We start from the raw sequence: 23,089 nt of genomic DNA on the forward strand, positions 1-23,089 counted from the left end.
AGAGGAACTTCCGGGAACCCTCTGGTCACTCCGGACAACCGAGAAGGAGGCAACGGGGCATTCACCTTTTCAGCTGGTGTATGGATCCGAAGCAGTGCTTCCAGTGGAAGTGGGCTCAGAAAGCCTACGAGTGAATCTCTTCTCAGCCGAGGAAAATGAGCAGCTCATGAAAGAGTCCCTCGACTTCCTTGACGAGATTAGAGATCTAGCCGAGAAAGGATGGCTGCACACAAGCTCAGAATGAGCAAGTCCTACAACCGAAGAGTCTATCAACGACCTCTCAGAGTTGGGGATTTTAGTTCTGAGGAATGCTGCAGCTGTTCAAAAAAGTCACATTCATGGCAAAACTCTCAGCATCTTGGGAGGGACCTTATGAAATTTATCAAGAGCTTCAGCCCGGTACCTTCAGACTCAAACAAATGGATGGCACCGAGCTGAAAACCATTGGAATGCCGATGTGCTCAAAAAATACTATGTGTAAATCCTTCGGATAGTACAATCTATGTAAGTACACTGATTTTGTTTATAAAAAGGCCATCGAGCCAGTATTCATTCAGATTGCGTGTATTCTTTAAGTCTTTATGCTTTCTACGGTTTTTTCAAAAATTCAAGGTTTCATTCGGCGCTGTCCGGGGTATTGCATAATGATGCCTTGTACCTCGGCAAGCCGTAAAACCTGCCAAAAAAGGATACAAGCCCGAAGTATTGCATAGTGATGCCTTGTACTTCGGAGAATCTGTTCCTTTGGGCAAAAAGGCCATAGACTTATCCGAAACATAGCCTAAAAATAGGAACTGATAAAGCCCCGAAGTATTGCATAGTGTTCGTCAAGTAGACAAAAAAATAAAACTATGATTCTAAATTGATGGATTAAAGACACTAGGGAACGGGATCCACTCAACCAAGGCAATTAGTCAAATGGAGAGTAAAATAGACAAGGTATAGCAAGGACAATATGTAAAATCGACCTCATGCAATTAGAAAACAACTCACAATACTAAACTTAGATTCCTCATTAGTCTAGCAATAGATGATACATAATCAAATTGCAATAAGTAATGACATACTCAATTTACATTCTCATGTCAAACTAAGCATATCATGCTATGAAGCTCCTAAGTCAAATGTAGCTAATCATATCATGAAGAACTAACAAGCAATCTCATATAATCAATTTAATTGCAATACAAACATTAATGCTTCTCCTACATTTGCATAATTAACCCAAAAGGTTGAGCTTCACCCAACCCCTAGCAAGAAGACTACTCACAACTCATGTTTATCAACATGCAAACAAGTGTTAGGGTTCTAACTTCTTCAATAATTGGGGAAAAGTGATTAACAATTGAAATAACTATTATCCAATAAAAAATTATCAAGAACTAAGAAGATTTAAATATCATGCAAGAACAAATAAAATCAGAAATTGAATGGAGAAAATTAGAAGGAAGTTACTAATTGAAGCTTGGAAATGTTGAATACAAAGTGCCAATTCATGAGGATGAATCTTGAAACCAGCTATTACAATGATTAATTTGATGAAAACTAAGCTAAATTAATGTTTCAAACTAAGAGGAGTTTCTAAAAACTAGGCTATTTCTGTCTAAGTTACAAATGAACTAAAGGGGAAGTATTTATACTCCCCAAAACACATAGAGAAATCCGTCAAAAGAAAACGGATTCCCAGCGAAGGAGCCCCCGCTCCACGGCCAGGTGCGCCCGTTCCAGATTGCTGCACGCCCTCTCCAGCTGTCTTCAGAATACAAGCAGTTTTGAAATTTTGGGGAGGAGCGCCCGCTCCACGACCAGGAGCACCCGTTCCTCACAGGGTGCACTTAGCAGTAAGTTTGGCAAAAACTTGGCAGAAGGTTTGGAGCGCCCGCTCCTGACGGGTGCACGCCCGCTCGAGCTAGAGCGCCCTCTCCATTCTCTAATTTCCTTGCCTTGAACACAAACCATGTATCGAATGCTTTCCAAATTGAGTCAATAGACCTGCAAAACATGGACAACCACAAACCAAGAGGGGGCAAGGCCGAGACAAAACATTTTCATTCAAAAATGGATTAGAAAGAGGGGAAATGAATGCAAAATCGGGTTTAAATTAACACAATAAGTGGTCAAACAAACCACTTATCAAATCCCCCCAAGCTAGCAAAATGCTTGTCCTCAAGCAATTCACATTGCCCCAAAAACAAACACCAAGATCAATTTGCTCAAAGAAAAGCACATGCATAGATTCAAGAATCCTTAAGCAATAAAACTCGAGCATTAGGTATATGCCTAAGATCAATCACGGTCATGACTAGCCAAGGCCTAGCTAACTTTCCCGAAAATACTCAACTCAAGCCTATTCAACACATCTTACCGCGTCCTTATCAAAAAGTTCAAATCCTCCTAAATGGTAGTTCCTTGTGACTCCTTCAAGGAGCCGAAAAAACATAGATAAAGAGGGTTTCAAAACACTCGACATCTTAATAAAAAAGTACCCTCTCCATATGCTTGTGAATCAACTCCACTACTCTCCTAATCATTGCAAAACTCAAGGACTACGACACAAAGTTAAGGCATATATAGAACTATAAGTGTTTTGCAATTTGAGCCAACTAGAATGTATCATTAAGAGCAAACCTTAAGAGGCTCCTAACCTTGACCCAAGTTACAACCATGAATGAACTTTTAAGAGTACATCCACAAGCTTGTTTGGTTGCTAGGGAGGTGACAATACATTACTTCTTGGCATTCCCCCCCCCCTTTTTTTATTCTTCATTCATTTTATTTTTTTTTTTTGAAAACAAAACTTGGGTATTTACATCACTATCTACTAATTACAAAGAACTAAAAAAAAAATTAAACTATGGAAATGGTAATAAAAGAAATAAGGAAAAAAAAATGCCTTAACCTTTTGTGAATAAACAATACATGACACCTTTTATCAATACTAAGAGTAGTTTAGGCCACGGTCTTGGGAGTTGAGACTCAAGTTCTCGATCTAGGTACTAAATCAAAGAGGATCCCTTCCACTCATGCAAAATGTAGTAGGCTTGAAAAATATTAAAACCTCACTTTTTTGGAACAATGTGGGATCAAATACTACCTTTATATGATCAAATTCCTTTGAGATATGCGACACCATCTTACCACAAACCTAGACTTTAAGTCTCGTACATTCGGGAAAGTTATCCTCACACTAGCCTAAACTAGCTAATTTTATGTTCAACCAAGGGCATCTAAACCATGCTCGAAATTTTATTACAAAAAGAAAACAAGCATCCACTACATTCAATCCAATATCATCATTGCAAACCGATCAAAGGCAAGCAAACTCATTTTTTTTTTTCTTTTTTTTTTTCAAAGCTCATTTTTCAATATTTTTTTTTTTTAGAAAGCTGAAAATGGGGGAAAGGAGAACTAATTAAAGAATTTGGATATTAGGAAATTTGGATGTTAGAGGGGTTAGAGGATAAGAAATAGAAATTTGGATATTAGGGAAAACCATCATCATTAATCCACACAAATCATTATCAAAGATCATCATCAAGAAAGACTAAGAGCAATACCAATCAACCCATGATACCAACCCTCATACAAACCAACCAAAGCATAATCATATCAAATCCATAGATAAGATGCTCCAAATAGCACACACATAAGGAGAAGTGAGACAAAAACATCAATATGCAATTGTTCTAGCCTAGGCATGCCATATAATCGTGAAAAGGGCAACAACCAATCTAAAATAGGCATGCAATCTAGAACATAATACCATATGAATCCTACCACAAGTCCCAAAGGCTAAACTAAGCCTTTCATGCCAAACATTCCACATACAAACTCAAACTTCTCCATACATAGCACATAAAGCATCACAAGAAAGCACATATCCTACCAAAACCAAAACCTACTCTTAGGCAGAAAAACTCCCTAGACTTCCCCCCAAGCTAGACATTTGAATACAGTTCCCACAAAATATAGACACAAAGAGGACAACTCTCCCCCCCAAGCTAGAACTCGACACCGCCCTCGGTTTTACAAATGACAGGAAAGGAGAGAAGGGAACGGTAAAATCAAAAGTCTAAGCCTACTCCCGACCACTCCTCCCTACTCGACGATGGAAAGAAATTGTAGCTAGGATCTACATTGCCGGAGTAGGAAGGTTGATCCACATAGGGAGGAAAATCATAGTTGGGGCTATTACGATAATGACCGTAATCCGGTGCATTACTAGTGCCCTCGGTTTTACAAATGACAGGAAAGGAGAGAAGGGAACGGTAAAATCAAAAGTCTAAGCCTACTCCCGACCACTCCTCCCTACTCAGCGATGGCAAGAAATTGTAGCTAGGATCTACATTGCTGGAGTAGGAAGGTTGATCCACATAGGGAGGAAGATCATAGTTGGGGCTATTACGATAATGACCGTAATCCGGTGCATTACTAGTGCCCCAACTACCATCATACCCGGGTGGAAACCCGAAGTATCCCCTTTGGGAGTGGTTATCGATATCCACGGGAGTCATTCTACCACATGTCTCGGGGACGTGGTAGTAAGAGGGATCCCCCCTAAAATCACAACCTCCGAGTTGTGTATAATCGTAGGGAGGGAAGGAACGTAGCTCCAAAATGGAGCTACGGGGTCCTTGCCAATATGGATAGGTGGGTTGGTTGTCGTTCCAACCCGCAACCGGCCCTTCTTGAACGGGTCGGTAAGGATAGTTGACATAGGGGAGAAATTCTCCCCTTTCAACGAGGTTTTGGTAGGACATTTGGGAGACATAGCTTTGATATTGATTTTCTTGAAGAATTCTTTGGTTAGATAGGTTGAGGTGGTGGAAGGCCGACTCAAGGTTGAAGGAGGAAGAATGAGGAGGAGGATTGGCCGCCCATAAAATTAGGAATGGTAGATATTCTATAGCGGCGGGGTTGAGATGGTTGTTCAAGGTCGGGAACATTGTCGGGGAGTGGCTCATTTGGCACTTGCCAAGTAGTTCCCACGGTGTTCATTACCGCCGCATTAGGGAGAATGCAATAGTGTTTCCCTTTGACCAACCAAGAGTAGGTGGTCACATTTCCCCGGATTTCCACAATCATATTCATTGTGGCAAAACCGGAAAGGTCAAAAGCATTTGGGCCTTCAATTGAGGTTAATTGGCTAACCCAACCGGTGAAACCCAATGCCTTGGCGATGATAGTGATCATCCCACCACACAAAATTTACCCATCAACTCCGTGCTCATCTTGGTATTATATCACTGCTTAATGAATATGTACCCCATATTCATGTTCCCTTCAAGATCCCCCTCAAATCGGGAAGCTATAAAGAGGCATTTAATCTCCTCTTTTGTTAGCTTCCCGAGATCTTGCTTCGTGAAGCAAGCATACCCCATAATTCTCATGAATATACGGAGTACGGGGTGGATGATATGGCTAGCGTGGCTAGACCGGGACGTGAATATGGGGTACCCTGCAATAGTGTTCCACTAGTTACACTCGTTGTAACTGGTGAGCTTGTAACTATCGGGTTTGGTTATTTGGTTGTTCACGGGCCACCCGAATAATATCTGATTGAGGCGAGTTAAGCTTATGTTTTGAGGTTTATTGAACATGTTAAACTTAATCTCGCACTCAATGGGCTCTCCTTCCCCACTAGTATTTCTCACGGTTAGGGTGGATAGGAATTCGAGAGTGAGCGATTCGAATGTTTCCTCCCTTTTTTTAAGGAAGTCTAACCATCCGAAATTTGCAGCCACTTGACAAATTTCGTCGTGTATTCCTAGCAATTGGCACGACTCTTGGTCATAAAATCGGGTTGGAAGCATTTTTCGTGTGGATAGCTTTTTGTGGTAACCTTTGGATTTTTCGGGTATTTTTATTAAAGGGGAGGAATTGATTGATCTATTGTTTTGTTTGGGGTTTTGGTTGGGCTTTCATAATGACGATTTTCGTTTATTTGGATGCCGGAAGTAGTCTTCCACTTCTTCCCTCCCGCACCTCCAAATAAACGAAGAACCATTTAGGAATATAATTTTGGATTGGAAAGCTAACTTATAACACCACAAACACACACTCAACACAACACAAACAATCTCCGAAACTTCAAACCCCCGAATAAATTCAAGTACCTGCTCACAATTCAATATAATTCCAACACACCCAACCAACAATTCCAACACAATAAATTCACAATTTCACACAATTTAACCAATTTTCATGCACAAGTTAATCAAACTTAAGCAAGAAACTAACTACAATTCTCTTACTCCATAACTAATCACAAGAATCCACAAATTAATTATCAAAGGCAGCTTGTTTAAATCTCCTAATCATGCAACTAATCACACAACATTCATGAAATAAACAAATTCAGAGATAGATTAAAGAAAAGCACTAAGTTTTAAGATTGAAAGTGAAGTAGGGAAGAAGATTTTACCAATTAGAATTTGAAAATACTCTAAAATCCTCCAATTTACCCAAATTTCCTCCTTCTCTAGTAATCTTGGCCTTTTTCCTTTGTTGTTCTTCAATTTCAACTTGTGGGTCTTCAAAATTTTTGCCCAAATTTGTGAAAAATGTGGTTTTTGGAGAGAGAATTTGATGGAGAATAAGAATTTGTGAATTTTGAGTGAAGAAAGTTAGGATTTGATGATGAAAATGAAGAGAGAAGTTGGAGAAAATGTGGGTTTTTAGAGTGAGAAGTACGTAGATGGGAATGAGGAGAGAGAATAATGTAAGAATGATTGGTGAAAATGGGTGAAGAAGATTATAAGGGGGAGTAAGATTTTCTTTTTTTTTCTTTTTTTTTTTTACCCGGACATGAGGAGCGGACGTGCAGATGGCCGCTCCTGGTTGTAGAGCGGGCGTGCAGTTCGTTGGAGCGCCTGCTCCTAATCGATGGAGAACCTACTATTTTTTTTCTTCAAAAGGGGTCACCTTGTGAGGAGCGGGCGTGCAGATATTGGAGCGCCCGCTCCTGGCTGCAGAGCGGGCATGCAGTTCCTTAGAGCACCCTTTCCTAATCTTTGGAAAAACTAATGTTTTTTTCTTCAAAAGGGGTCACCCTGTGAGGAGCGGGCGTGAAGATGTTGGAGCTCCCGATCCTGGCTCCGGAGCAAGCGTGCAGTTCCTTGGAGCGCCCGCTCCTAATCTTTGGAAAACCTACTATTTTTTTCTTCAAAAGGGGTCACCCTGTGAGGAGCGGGCGTGCAAATATTGGAGCGCCCGCTCTATATGGAGGAGCGGGCGTGCAGCTACTTGGAGCGCTCGCTCTAGATCTTCATCAAATCTTCTGTCTCGGCTGTTTAATTTCATCCTGTGAGGAGCGGGCGTGCAATGTTGAGGAGCGCCCACTCCTCACTGCTTATGGCTTGATTTATTTACTTCTTTGCTTCCTTTTTGCTCCCTTTTTTTTCTGTATCAAAACCATAAGAACATAATTCAATCAAATGTTAGCCAAAATCAGATATCACCAACATTCTTCTTTCTTTTCTCACTCACTTTTCGCTTTATTTCTCATTTTCTACCTCTTGTCGAATATCTTTTCCTTTTTTACTCGGGTTGCCTCCTGGAAGCGCTTCATTAACATCAATAGCTTAACGAACTCCACACTCAGGAGGTAAGATTACATTGAATTGATTCTACTACACCGACATGAGCACCCTCGTACTAAAGCTTGAGGCAATGCCCATTCACCTTAAAGGATCTTTTTCCGTCCAAATCCCAAACTTTCACGGCTCCATTAGGAAACACTTCCTTGACAACAAAAGGACCACTCCACCTTGATAAAAGTTTCCCGGGAAACAATTTCATCCTAGAGTTGTAGAGGAGTACCCTATCGCCTTTAAGAAATGCTTTCTTTTCAATATTGCGGTCATGGCAATCCTTGGTGTAATTTTTGTAGTTGCTTGCACACTCATAGGCCTCCAATATTAGCTCTTCAAGCTCATGTAAATCAAGCCATATTTTCTCTCCCACGCTAGCCAAGTCGAAGTTAATCTTCTTGATTGCCCATTGAGTTCGGTGTTCAAGCTCCACCGATAGATGACAAGATTTTCCATACACAAGACAATATGGAGTTGTGCCTATTAGGGTTTTGTATGCCGTTCTATATGCCCATAGAGCGTCATCAAGCTTTTCCGACCTATCCTTCCTATTACTTGCAACCGTCTTCTCAAGGATTAATTTAATTTGACGGTTGGACACTTTTGCTTGCCCACTAGTTTGTGGATGATAGGTAAGGCCGAATCTTTGGTGAACCCCGTGCTTTCTTAGCATCTTTTGAAAAGCACTATGAACGAAATGTGAACCGTTGTTACTTACCACTGCTCTAGGAATTCTGAATCTTGGAAATATGAATTTCTTGAACATCTTCATGACTACCTTGTGGTCATTAGTTGGGGAGACAATGGCTTCAACCCATTTTGATACGTAATCGACCGCCACAAGGATGTATTGATTTCCATAAGAAGTAAGGAATAGCCCCATGAAATCAATACCCCACACATCAAATACCTCTAGCTCAAGAATCGGTTGTTGAGGCATCTCGTTTCGCTTAGATATATTGCCGGTTCGTTGACACCGGTCACAAGTCTTCACAAACCCCCAAGCATCCTTAAAGATGTGAGGCCACCACAACCTGCTACGCAAAACCTTCCATGCTGTTTTGTTTGCTCCCATATGCCCTCCTCAAGGATCGAAATGACACATCTTGAGCACATTTTGCACTTCTTCATCCAGAACAAACCTACGGAGAAAACCATCTACTCATCTCTTGTAGAGTATGGGTTCATCCCATACATAGTGTCTTGCTTCCTTATTTAGCTTCTTCCTTTGGTTTTTGGAGAAATCGGGAGGGAATTCTCCACAAGCCAAAAAGTTCACCAAGTCGGCGAACCATGGAAGCTCCTTCTCATTCAAAATATAGAGCACATCATCTCTCAATTCATAACAAATGGGGATTTCATCATCACTAGCTTTCACATTCTTTAATCGAGAAAGATGGTCCGCAACCATATTCTCGGCCCCTTTCTTATCCCAGATTTCAACATGAAATTGTTGGAGAGATAAGACCCATCGAAGAAGATGAGGTTTGGACTCTTTCTTTTCCACAAGGTACCTAATAGCCGCATGATCGGTATAAAAAATAGTTTTGGAACCAATGAGGTAGTTCCAAAACTTCTCAAAATTAAAGCATGTACCACGGCAAGAAACTCCTTCTCCGTTGTGGTGTAGTTCCGTTGAACTTCATTCAAGGTCTTGGACATGTAGTAAATGACGTGAAGTTTCTTCTCAATTCTTTGTCTCAACACCCCTCCAATTGCAACATCACTAGCATCGCACATAAGTTCAAACTAAAAATCCCATCTTGGCCCTTGCACGATTTGAGTAGAGATCAAAGCCTTCTTTAATTTGTTGAAATCTTGAAGACACTTTTCATCAAAAATAAAGATGTCATCCTTTTGAAGAAGAGCATTTAGGGGTCTAGAAATTTGTGAGAAATCCTTAATAAATCTTCTATATAACCCGGCATGACCCAAAAAGGATCTTACTCCTCTCACATAAATTGGAGGTGGCAATTTTTCAGTCACTTCAACTTTGGCCTTGTCGGCCTCAATCCCCTTGCTTGATATCTTGTGACCAAGGAAGATTCCCTCTTCAACCATATAGGTGTCACCGTTCTAGTTGAAATGAGATCACCATTCTCATTTTCAACTATGGTCATTCCTCCCTTTTTAGGGACCACATGAACGAGGGAAACCTATCTAGAACTCGGGATGGGGAAGATGATGCCGGCATCAAGAAGTTTGGTGATTTCTTTCTTCACCACCTCCCCCATTTGAGGATAGAGTTTCCTTTGCCTCTTAATGGAAGGCTTAGCACCCTCCTCAAATGTTATGTGGTGCATACATAAAGCGGGACTAATACCTTTGAGGTTATCAATGGTATAGCCCAAAGCACCTTGGTGGTTTCTTAAAACACCACATAACATTTGAGTTTGGCACTAGTCCAAAGAAAAATTCACAATAACCGGAAAAGTTGAATTAGGACCCAAAAACTCATACCTTAAGTGTGATGGTAGAGGTTGTAACTCTACCATTGGAACACCCTTACCTTCTCTTGAGGTAGCTATTTCCAAAGCATCATCACTTGTGATTCCCATGCATACATGCTCAATGCTTTCTTCCGTACTTCCTTCAAGCATTCCTTCATACAATGTCATCTCCTTGCCTTGCTCACCTATCTTTTCCTTATTCAAAAGGACATTCTCAAGGGCATCGTTAGTAGTGAGCAAGTGCTCATGCATAGAAGTCACAATAGAATCAATAGTATCAATCATCATACAATTGTCAAGACTAGAGCTTGAATATTTCATGCTCTCATTCAAATCAAATTCTATCACCTTATCTCCTACTTTTAGTGAAATCTTAGCACTTTTAACATCTATTAAAGCGCTCGAAGTAACAAGAAAAGGTCTTCCTAGAATTATTGGAATGTTCACATCTTCATCCATCTCTAACACAACAAATTCCACCGGGATTACAAACTTTCCCACCCTTAGAGGAACATCCTCTACCTTACCTTTTGGAAATTTTATGAAACGATCTGCCAATTGTAAGGTAATGTTGGAGGGTATAAGTTCTCCTATCTCAAGTCTTTGATATACCGAATATGGCATAAGGCTAACACTAGCCCAAGATCACATAAAAAATTATCAATTTGCATATTATATATAGCACAAGGCTAACACTTTCTTCCAACACTTTACCACTCCTAGTTGATATAGCATTTACAGGCCTCTTAGGATCTAGTCCTTGGGGTGGAAGTTTAGAAGTGCTAGTCTCTTCCTTCAAAGCATTGGCAAATTGAGAAATTTGTGTTTCAATCATTTTATTATGGGTCATGACTTCACTAAATTTCTTATCACTAGAGGCCATGAAAGTATTAAACATTTTAGTTTGACTTTCCATCATTTCCTCCAAGCTAGACTTACTAGGTGGTGCTTGTGCATAGTAGTTGTCTTGGGGAGCTCTATAACCTCTAAAATTCGAATTGGAAGCATTTTGATTAAAAGAACCTCTATTATAATTGTTGTTCCAATTGTTCCGATTATTAGAGTTTCCCCCTTGGGGATATTTCCCTTGATTCCCATAGTTTCCTAGGTTATTATGATTACCATAACCACCTTGTTGGTTGTAGTTACCTTGGGGAATTTGGTCCCTTTGGTTCCTATTTCCCCATTAGTTTTGGTTATGGTAATCATAATTATTTCCTCTTTGGTTATAGGAATTTCCCCCTTGTTATCTTTGATTAGGTGGTAAGTATCTTTGATTATCATTCCTAGGTCAATTATCATAAGACAAGGCATTGACTTGTTCATTTTCATTATCATTACCATCTTCATATTGGGGTTGAGGTTGAGAATCATAACTATAAGAAGAGGTATCATGGTCATATGACCCACAATTTTCACAAAACAAACACCCATGTGGCATGTTATTAGAAGTAGAAGGAGAAGAGTTAGAATTCATACCTCTTCCCTTAGATTGGGAGGGATGCTCTTATGTTGAACTAGAGGTCTCTAGTTTTTCCTTGATGGACGTCATCTCCTTGCCAAGGTTGGCGATTTGGGACATCAAATTGTTGATGGAATTAAGGTGATCAACGGAGTAAACCACATTTCCTCCCTTGTTTAGAGACTCTCTCTCTCCTTCTTGCCAATCCATGTGGTGCCTCACCACATCCTCAATTATCTCTTTGACTTGCTCCTCCGTCTTGTTCATAATCGGGCCACCCGCTCCCGCATCTAGGCTAGTCTTTCCTTGTGGGCTCAAGCCCCCATAGAAGATTTGAAGCACTTGGTATGTCGGAATGCCATGATGGGGACACTCTCTTTGATATTCTTTATACCTCTCCCAAGCCACATAAATGGTTTCACTAGCCCGTTGACGAAAACCTTGTATCAAAGCCCTTGCCTCGGCCGTCTTCTTTTGAGAGTAGAATCTCCCTAAGAAAGTCGTGGTGACCTCGTTCCAAGTTCTCAAGGAGTTCGGCCTTACTTCTTTCTCAAGCCATTCAAGAGCCCTTCCTATCAAGGAGAAAGGAAATAGCTTTAGTCTCACAAATTCTTGAGTTACCCCATTTACCTTGATCGTGTTACAATATTTTTCAAATTTGTTCAAATGTGCAAGAGGGCTCTCTTTTTTTGCTCCACTAAATTGCCTCCTTTTGATCAAATTTATCATTGACGAGCGTATTTCAAAATCATTGGCTTGAGTAACGGGTGGAGCAATGCCACTTGAAGCTCTATAAGCTCCCGGAGTTCCCAACTCCTTCAAAGGCCTTTGGACCGATTGTTCCTCACCAGCCATTTGTTCTTGTCTTTCCTCGAAATTGACCTCCCTAGTTGGGGAAGTAGTTAATGGACTAGAACCGGCTCTCCTTATCCTCTTATAGGTTTGCTCAATCTCGGGATCGTAAGGAACCAAAATCCTGTTATGATTTCTGCACATACACTCTCAACAATTGCAATTAGTAACGAGGCTACAAGTGTAGCCAAAAAGAAACAGACTTTTTTTTTGAATTTTTTTATTTTATGGTGAACTAGACTCAAGTAATCAATTAGCAATCAACAACACTGTTCCCCGGCAACGGCGCCATTTTTATGGGCATTAGAACAGTCGCACATTCCACACTCAATCAAACACATTTATTATCAAACACCTTACAAACTAAACATAATGATAAGTAAGAGTTCGGTCCACAAGGAACGGGATATGGTTGCTAAAGATCTTAACACTTAAGCTAATTCGAAGTCTATGGTCAATTGGGGTTCGTCAAGTAGACAAACAAAATATGATTCTAAATCGATGGATTAAAGACACTAGGGAATGGGATCCACTCAACCAAGGCAATTAGGCAAACGGGGAGTAAAATAGAAAAGGTATAGCAAGGACAATATGTAAAATCGCCCTCATGCAATTAGAAAACAACTCACACTACTAAACTTAGATTCCTCATTAGTCTAGCAATAGATGATACATAATCAAATTGCAATAAGTAATGACATACTCAATTTACATTCCCATGTCAAACTAAGCATATCATGCTATCAAGCTCCTAAGTCAAGGGTAGCTAATCCTATCATGAAGAACTAAAAAGCAATTTCATATAATCAATTTAATTGCAATACAAATAAACATCAATGCTTCTCCTAAATTTGCATAATTAACCCAAAAGGTTGAGCTTCACCCAACCCCTAGCAAGAAGACTACTCACAAATCATGTTTATCAACATGCAAACAAGTATTAGGGTTCTAACTTCTTCAATAATTGGGGAAAAATGATTAACAATTGAAATAACTATCATCCAATAACAAATTATTAAGAACTAATAAGATTTAAATATCATGCAAGAACAAATAAAATCAGAAATTGAATGGAGAAAATTAGAAGGAAGTTACTAATTGAAGCTTGGAAATGTTGAATACGAAGTGCCAATTCATGAGGATGATTCTTGAAACCAACTATTACAATGATTAATTTGATGAAACTAAGCTACATTAATGTGTCAAACTAAGAGGAGTTTCTAAAAACTAGGCTATTTCTGTCTAAGTTACAAATGAACTAAAGGGGAAGTATTTATACTCCCCAAAACATATAGGGAAATCTGTCAAAAGAAAACGGATTCCCAACGAAGGAGCCCCTGCTCCACGGCCAGGAGCGCCCACTCCAGATTGTTGCACGCCTTCTCCAGCTGTCTTCAGAATACAAGCAGTTTTGAAAGTTTGGGGAGGAGCGCCCGCTTCTCACAGGGTGCACTTAGTAGTAAGTTTGGCAAAAACTTGGCAGAAGGTTTGGAGCGCCCGCTCTTGACAAGTGCACGCCCGCTCCAGCTGGAGCGCCCTCTCCATTCTCTAATTTCCTTGCCTTGAACACAAACCATGCATCGAATACATTCCAAATTGTGTCAAAAAACCTGTAAAACATGGACAAACACAAACCAAGAGGGGGTAAGGCCGAGACAAATCATTTTCATTCAAAAACGGGTTAGAAAGAGGGAAAATGAATGCAAAATCGGATTTAAATTAACACAATAAGTGGTCAAATAAACCACTTCTCACCTATATATCAACCAACAAATTAAAAGACACATATCAGCCAACAAGAGAAATATCAGCTAACAAAAGGTACCAATCAGCTAACAGAAGAAACATATCATCCAATAAAATGATGAAATAAGCAAACAAAAGCAACATGTTAGCCAACAAAATAAACATACATTTGTCACTAAGCAACATGTTAGCTATCAAAATAACTACTTTTCACTGAGTGGTGTGCCACGTTATATATATATATATATATAATATATATATATATATATATATATATATATATATATATATATATATATATATATATATATATATGTGTGTATATATATATATATATGTGTATATATATATATGTGTGTATATATATATATGTGTATATATATATATACATATGTATATATACACATATGTATATATATACACATATGTATATATATACACATATATATATATACACACATATATATATATATATACTTTCTAGCATAAAAAAGTTAGTTTAATTTTTTATTTTCAATGAAATTTGAATAGAATTTAAGGATAAGATTGTTAATTTAGAGTTTAATTTCGATAAATACCAATATTTATAAGTACAAATTAAATTATTATTTTTTCCAAAAAAGTATTAGATTATAACTATGATCTCGATAATTATCATATAAATTTATTTTTTATATCATAATTTTTTTAGTAGCGAAGGAAGAAGTTCAAAATGTACAACATCCATTTATAATATATATTCTAATTGATTATAATAATGTACTTTAAAAACAAATATGACATTATTGTATGTAGACTTATCAGTTGGTTATGGGTCATTTTGGATCGGGTCACTTTAGGTCACTGGTCAAGAAATGTTTAACCCTAGCCCAAAGTTTTGAGTTCATGTGCACCTAACAAGCTTATAAAATATTTTTTACTTAATTTATTTTTGGTTAATTTTTAGAAATTTCTAATATTTCAATCTTATTTTGCTATTTTTTTTAATAATGTTTTTAATCAAACATTTCATCAAAATTATAATTAGTCATTATGTTCCTAGTTCATAATTTAAATCATCACAAAAGCACATCAATTTCTAATTAATATTGTATGAATGATATGTTATAAAATTGGCATATAGATTAAACGTTTGTCTTAAGATTCAATAAACAACATGGGTTTCGGGCACAAAACTAGTATATAATAAGAAGAGTTTTTTTTCTGAGTTTTTAGAGCACCACGTAGGATTATATGAAAGGAATTGTGTCCTTCGAACAAGTGTATTATTCCGATAGGGGGTTCGAAATTATTAGAAAGCTAATTTTTCCAGTGATGTCAAGTGATCGGAATGCCTGGGTGTAGGCCACTTTCGATCAGTAATATTAATGCATAATTAATATTACAGCTTAATCTTGACTGAACCCTTCGGTCACACCCAAGCAACTAACGAGATGAAGCGACGAATTAATTAGGAATTAATTAATGAGTCGACCGAGAAATTAATATTTAGACGTCGAAAATTCGAGCTTGGAGCGTCGAAACCGAGCGTCGGAACCACATCTCAAATGTCGAGCAAAAATTTAGAACTTGGCAAGACAGGAAAATGCTTCAAGTAACAAGTAAAACCCTAGCCACGCTAAAGGCTAGGGAAGCATGCCAAATAGGAGTGTGCCACGTGGCAGTACACGTGGTTGTGCTATATGGAAGCCACCAAGTGGCAGCGTGCCACGTTGGCAGCGCGCCATGTGGCAGCGTGCCACGTTGGCAGCGTGCCACGTTGGCAGCGCGCCATGTGGCAGCGTGCCACGTTGGCAGTGCGCCATGTGGCAGCGCGCCATGTGGCAGCGTGCCATGTTGGCAGCGCGCCACAGAGGAAGAGACGTGGAAAAAGGGGGTCGTGGACCCGGGTGACGGATCATGGACACGGGCCAAAAGGAAGTGGCCCAACTGAACCAATTTGGGGCTCAAGGTTGGGTGACACATGGTTAGCTCACAATGTATGTGAGTTGCCTTAGGGACAAAGTGAGAAAGTGGTCCTCACCTAACCATGTGGCACTTGCTACTTGTTCCTTGGTTTATTTAACTAAGGGTTGAATTCATCAATCTTTCCATGTGGGATCTTTTGTAAAAAAAGTCACACATTGAAAAATGAGTGGAATTCACAAAAAAAGCTTTCCTTATAAATAGTCAAGGCATGGCTTGGTGTTCACTTGAGTAAGAGTTGGAAAAGGCATCACTATTTGTGAAAACCTTTGAACTCAAGAGTTGAAATAGGCATCACCATTGTGAAAACCTTTGAACTCAATTACTCGGGTTTTGGTCGGGCCTTGCTAACTCCAAGTCATTGGACCTAGTCGGTGTTCGAGTTATGGGAGGACTTTCGTTGGAGGTCATCATAATTTCGAGGCTAGCTTTCGAAGTAAGAGCCCCTCGAGGTCAGGCGAAGCACATGTCAAAGGTATATTTATTATCTTAATCTTGTCATTAAGTTAATTATGTTTATGGTTTTATTTATTGCGAGTGCGATCTTGTTTTTGGGTTTGTTTCCGCGGTGAGTCGGACTCACCAAACCCCAACATTATAATATTTAACATGTCATGAAGGATTATAAATTTTTTTTATAGCTAATTAAATATGAAAATAGTGTTTTCTTTTAAAATTAAATAATCCAAGGGCCATATAAGCAACATTGGTGAATGAGACTTTAGAGTTTAAATTAATTATATATAAAATATTATCTTTTGACATTTTATCTAAATATACAACGAATGAGAGGAAATTTACAATTTGTCCTACATAAATTTTTATATGTGGTTGTCCACACCATGTGGCCGAGGTTATTTATTCAAAAGTTACTTATGCTGAGATTACATATTCAAGAGATCCTCGGTAGGTCAGGATTACTTATTTAGGGGTTACTCGGTCGGTCAGGGGTTACTCTTACATAGAAAACGTTTTAACCAACTAAGTAACCCTAGAATAAGTAACCCTTGACCGACTAAGTAACCCGTGTTAACCCCCGAATAAGTAACCCTATTAAAAACTCACTAACCGACAGATTAACCCGAATTAAGTTACCCTTGACCAACTAGATAACCCGTAAATGAGTTACCCCGACCACACCGTCATACAGAAAAAGCATCCATAAATTTCAAAATAAAAATATTACTATATGATATATAATACGTACAACAACAAAAAAAGAATAAATTTATCACATAATTAAATACATTAATATATTTGTTTTAAAAAATATAAATAAACTGTGTATCGTACGTGCTTCATCTATTTAATTTTATTTTAGAATTGAAAAAATCAATCGCCACATAAGCGAAATTCACGATTGACATTTGAGAGTTTAATTTTATGTGTTAGATTAAAGAACTACTAATAGTGTTTTAAGGATTAAATTATTTAAAGAAAAATATCTTTTAACATTAACTATTTGTTCTAATATCCGACGAATAAGATATAATATTTCAAAAACTTTTAGGTACTCCCGATTTAAAATAAATTTATTGTAAATCGGCGACGCACACGTGCGAGCTAATTTACTCTTTTTTTATTTCTATAACAAAACTCGCGAAAATAAAAAAAAACTCGAAGTTAGAAATCACTGAACAACAATGGAGAAGAGAGAAAGTGAGAAAACGCAGAGAGAAAATGCGAATTTGAGTACCTTGAGGCTTCGATCATCATTGGAGAATACATCATTGAACTTCAATACCTCAAATTACAATAATCAGATCCACGAATTTATAGGAAATCAGAGGCGAATTTATACAAAATCAGAGGCAAATTGAAACTCCCTTGTCAAATGATGTTGAGAACTCAAAGTCTTTTGCTGAAATCGATTTAAATTTATCGATTATAGAAGAAGAAGAAACATAGAGTTTTGGAGATGAATTTGTTCCAAGTTTTTACAATAATAAAAATTCTGACACTGGAGGTAATCAAATATTTGGAGGTAATCAAATTTGTTCTAAGTTACCCTTTGAATGCACAAATTTTAATTTACCCTTTTTATGCATAAATGTGACCCTTTGTTTGCTCAAATGTTACCCTTTTTTTACAAAACATTAATCTTTTTATATAAAAATGTTACCCTTTGTATGCTCAAAAGGTACCCTTTTTATGAATAAAAGTGATCCATACATAACATAGTATTACTCCCCTCCAATTTAATTTAATTTCTCTAAACAGAATGATATGATGCCTCTGCTTATCTGATATGTCTGTTTAAAATCACAGTTGTAAATCCAATTGATGTTTCTGGTTTTGATCTTAGAGGATCATTTGTTGGTGTAGTAAGAGAAAATTTTGAAGAAATATTAGATTTGTATGAAAAACATGCTGCCATATTGGGGTTTTCAATAATAAAGCATTCAACTAGATACTTCACAAACACAGAAGTAAGTGAGAAAAATTATGTGTGTTTTGCTGAAGGAAAGAGAAATTCAGGTGCAAGAAAACAAAGTTAGTTGATATGGTTGATGAAGTGGATGTAAACGTGAAAACAAGAAAGCCAAGATAAGTAGTCATTACAAGATCGGATAACAAGGCATGCATAAGAGCAAAACTGAATAAAAAAAGGACAGTTTTAGGTGGTGAATCATGTTTAACAGCATAACCATGAGCTAACAAGGTCACAGTTGCATTATTTGCATCGTTCTGAAAGAAAAATAACAGGAAAAAAGATGAAGCAATCAAAACAATGAAATCTTCAAGTCTAACTACAATGGACACTTTCAATTACATAGCTATAGAAGCTGAAGGAGAACATAATGTAGGGCATAGTGTTCGTTGTAGATTACCTGAATTTTTTCTCAAGGTTAAGAATGAAGCAAATTGAGGCTGGAGATGCGCAAACTTTAGTGAACATTTTAAATCAGGAACAATCAGAGGATCTAGACTTCTTTTTAGAGTGAAGTTTGACAATGAAAGAAGAATTTCCAATATCTTTTAGAGGGATCTAATGATGCTAGAAGACTATAAGATATATAGAGATGTGCTCGTCTTTGATACAACATATAGAACACCAGATATAATCTTATATGTGCTCCATTTGTTGGCATAAACAATCACTTACATAATTGTATGTTTGCATGTGCTCTTATTGGGGATGAAAAAACAGAATCGTTTGTGTGGCTATTTGAAAGCTATAGAGAATAGAACACAAACTAAAATATTCACTGACGAGGACCAAGCAATGGGAAATGCAATTGAGAAGGTAAAAAATTTATATTTACATGTTACCCTAACTAATAAGTTTTGATAACATAAAATATTTTACCATCAAACCACAATTTACCCTTTTTAGTGCATAAAGTTAACCTTTTAACTGCATAAAGTGACCCTTTTTATGCATGAAGTGACCTTTTTATTATTAATGTAGGTGCTTCCTAACATAAGACATAGACTTTGTATCTGACATTTGGAACAAAATGTAATAATCAGATTTGGGGCTCTAAAAAACACAAAGAGTTCAAGCATGCATTTAACCAGTGCTTAAAGTGGTGTATGACAGAACTAGAATTTGAAGAAAAGTGGCAGGCAATGATGCAAAAATATGACTTAAGAGCACACTCTTGGTACAAAAGAGTGTATGAATTGAAAAGGAAATGGTATCCTGCCCTTAGTAGAGATTTCTTTTGGAGTGAAAGCACTAATCATACTATAGGATTCAAAGCGAGTAAAGCAACTACCTTGACAGATTTTTATACCATATTTAAGAAGACAACTAATCGTTAAAGAAGCACAAAGAAATATGATGAATTTACCTGTAGCAAGTCAATAGCATTTACTTCATTGCCACTGTCCGGAATGCTAAAACATGCTGCATAGGTAAAAAGATAACTCAAAAGTACATAAATAACACAAAATATATAGCAGATTAAATGTAGCTACATGATTTTGGTGAACAGGTTTTCACTTTATCACTCTTCAGAGATTTTGAAGAGGAGTTTGGATACTCTATTACAAGAACTGTTCAAATGATAGGGAGAACTGAAATGTCTACTTTATCAAGTAACCCTAGAAGACAGGCCATGGTCTGCACATCAAGTAAATTATATACATGAGATCCAAAGTGTATGGTGTACTTGTAAAAATTTTGAAGCATTTAGATGGTTATGTTATCATTGCATCAGAGTTTTACATCTACATTCAGTAACATGAATACCAAACAAGTATGTGAATGACAAAAATACTTGATGTTAAAAGAGCTGTAACAAGCACAAGTGTACCAACAATACTTAAGCATTGAGAATGTCAGAAGCAGCTTTTGTAGTTACAAGCACAAGTGTACCAACAATACTTGATGTTAAAAGAGTTGTAACAAAAGGAAGAAGCAAAAGAGAAAAAGGAGGGCTTGAAAAAGGCAAGAGAAAAAAGAAACAAACATTGCCACCTCCATATTCAAAATTTAGATCAAAGACACCTAACATATAACTTTCTTAAGAATTTTTTGTTATAAGCTTTAGAACCTTTTTATCATTATACTTTGTATTGTTATACTATTTTATTCTTTTTTTTACTCTATGACTAGTTTGGTTAAAATTTAAATGATACTCTTATTAGCACATGTAGTTAAGTGGAAACATGAATAAAGTAAACGCATACCCTTTCGTGAATATAAGCTATCCATTTTATACACATAAGTTACTCTTTTTATGCATAAAAGTTACCCTTTCTTCCCAAAAAAATAACTTTTTCATGCATAAAAGTTACCCATTCTACCTAGGGGTGGCAATCAGGTCGGGTTGGGTCATTTCGGGTTCGGGTCATTTCGGTTTCGGGTCAAAAAACCCCTGACCTGAACCTGACCCATTTAACTTTTCGGGTCAGAAATCCTAACCCTAACCTGATTTATTCGGGTTCGGGTCAACCTGATTTCAACCTGATTTTTTTTAATGAAAAAATTAAGCCAATAATTTGGATTTTTATTCAGATCTGGCAACACATACATTCATCCTTTAATTATTTTTTATAATTTAATACTTAGTATGAAATTGGAATCCACACAGTACACCTTTATACGAGAATTGAAGTTACATTTCCAAAATAAAACAAAATAATGATCCATATGAAGCGTCAAATTCATGAGTCGGTAAACCATGAAACAGCAAAAGCTCAACCTTGCATGTCGTGCAAAACAAAAATAAGAAAAATCAGAGAAACAAAAAAGAAAAAAAAAAGAATGAAAGAAAAATTCGACACAATCATTAAATAAATTGAAAAACAATTACAGAAAAACAAACATACACGAAATATTATTTAAACTAATGACTAAATTCTTATTTTCAAACAATAGAGATTTTCGAACTAAAGAACAACAACAAAAATAAACTATTTAATAACACACACAAAAAAAAAACGAAGTAGTAGAAAAATGAAAGTCATATTTTCATTTGATGAAGATCTGGGTTAGAATATTAGTGAAAAACTCATTTAAAGGAAGGAGAGAAGAAATTATGAGAGAGAAGAGAGAAAAAATTATGAGAGAGAAAGTGGAGGTAAGAAAACATGTGACGGTGGCTGGTGGGTAGGGAAATAAATATTAGGGTTTTATTCTTTAGGTAGTACATATATATCTCATACGGAGTACAATATGGATCTGGCCCAAAAACAAAACATGTTTTAATTTTTTTCGGGTCAATTCGGGTTACTTTCGGGTTGAATTTCTCAACCTTAACCTAACCCATTTAAATATCAGGTCGGGTTCGTGTCAACCCATTTAAGTTTTCGTGTCAAAAACCTCAACCCTAACCCGATATTTTCAGGTCGGGTTCAGGTCGTGTTTTCGGGTCGGGTCAGTTTTTGCCAGCCCTAATTCTACCCACAAAGGTACCCTTTTTATGCTCAAATGTTACCCATTTTATGCACAAAAGTGACCCCATAAACTAAATTGAACCTTTAACCTGTATGAAGTAACTCTTATACATGTATGAAGTGACCCTTTTTAGTGCATAAATGACCCTTTTTAATGCACAATTAAAAAGAAAGATATATACAAAATAACATTTCAAATTACTTAATATTTTGTTAAATAAAGTTGCAAGCTTACGTGTCGCATGTATTTTGAATAGTGACGTGGCCTTGTAACATGGTGTCTTATACGTTTAAGAGTGCCACGTGACACAATTCCTGTAAAAGGAACACCTTATATTATATTGTATAGATGTTTTTGTTTGTAACTAGCTTTTTGGCCCGTTCAATGCACAACTTGTTACTTGGGTTAATTATTTTCATATGTTTTTTTTGGGTAAATTATTTTCATATGTAGGTATGCTTTTATACGAAGTAGTTTTTTATTTCTAAAACTTAAAAGAAAAAAATAGTGAGAGTAGAACTGTGAAGAAGATGAAGGAATTTAGTTAGATATATATACATGAAGATTGTGGGATATGAAATGACATATTAGTTTAAATTATATTTAAAGTCTATGAGATTAAAAGACAATTTTTATTATAATTCATATGAATATGTAATATGTACTAATTAATTGAACTCTATTTTATTATGGTGGAAATGAAACACTTCATTTTCTTACTTGAATTTACAAGTTGTACAATGCATTAAGACTTAAACAAAAATATTAAAGGAGGTGATAAGTGGCATATGGGGGTATCGAGTGACTTGTGAGGTCATGTGTCATATGAATAATTTGTGGTTTGTGTTTTTAAATACTAAGTATAGATATAGATATAGATATAAATGAGAATTTTGACCAAAATGAGTTGATTTTTATTCAAGAATTTAGAGGGTTGGCTATGTTGATTCCTTAATTTGGTTGATTAAAGTTGAATTCGTTAATTTGTAAAAAGCTTAAATTGGAGCTATTTCAAATTGTATTCTGAATATCAATCCAAATATTAGTTATCAAATATTAAGTTTTGCATTGTTATGTATCATTTCAAATGTCCAAATAACAAAACAACTACAATAAATTATATAATCTGATAATTTTAGTAAACATATTTATTCAAACATCCAACACAATCAAG

This window comes from Chenopodium quinoa, unplaced genomic scaffold (assembly GCF_001683475.1).
Source record: "Chenopodium quinoa cultivar QQ74 unplaced genomic scaffold, ASM168347v1, whole genome shotgun sequence".
Classification (NCBI taxonomy): Eukaryota; Viridiplantae; Streptophyta; class Magnoliopsida; order Caryophyllales; family Amaranthaceae; genus Chenopodium; species Chenopodium quinoa.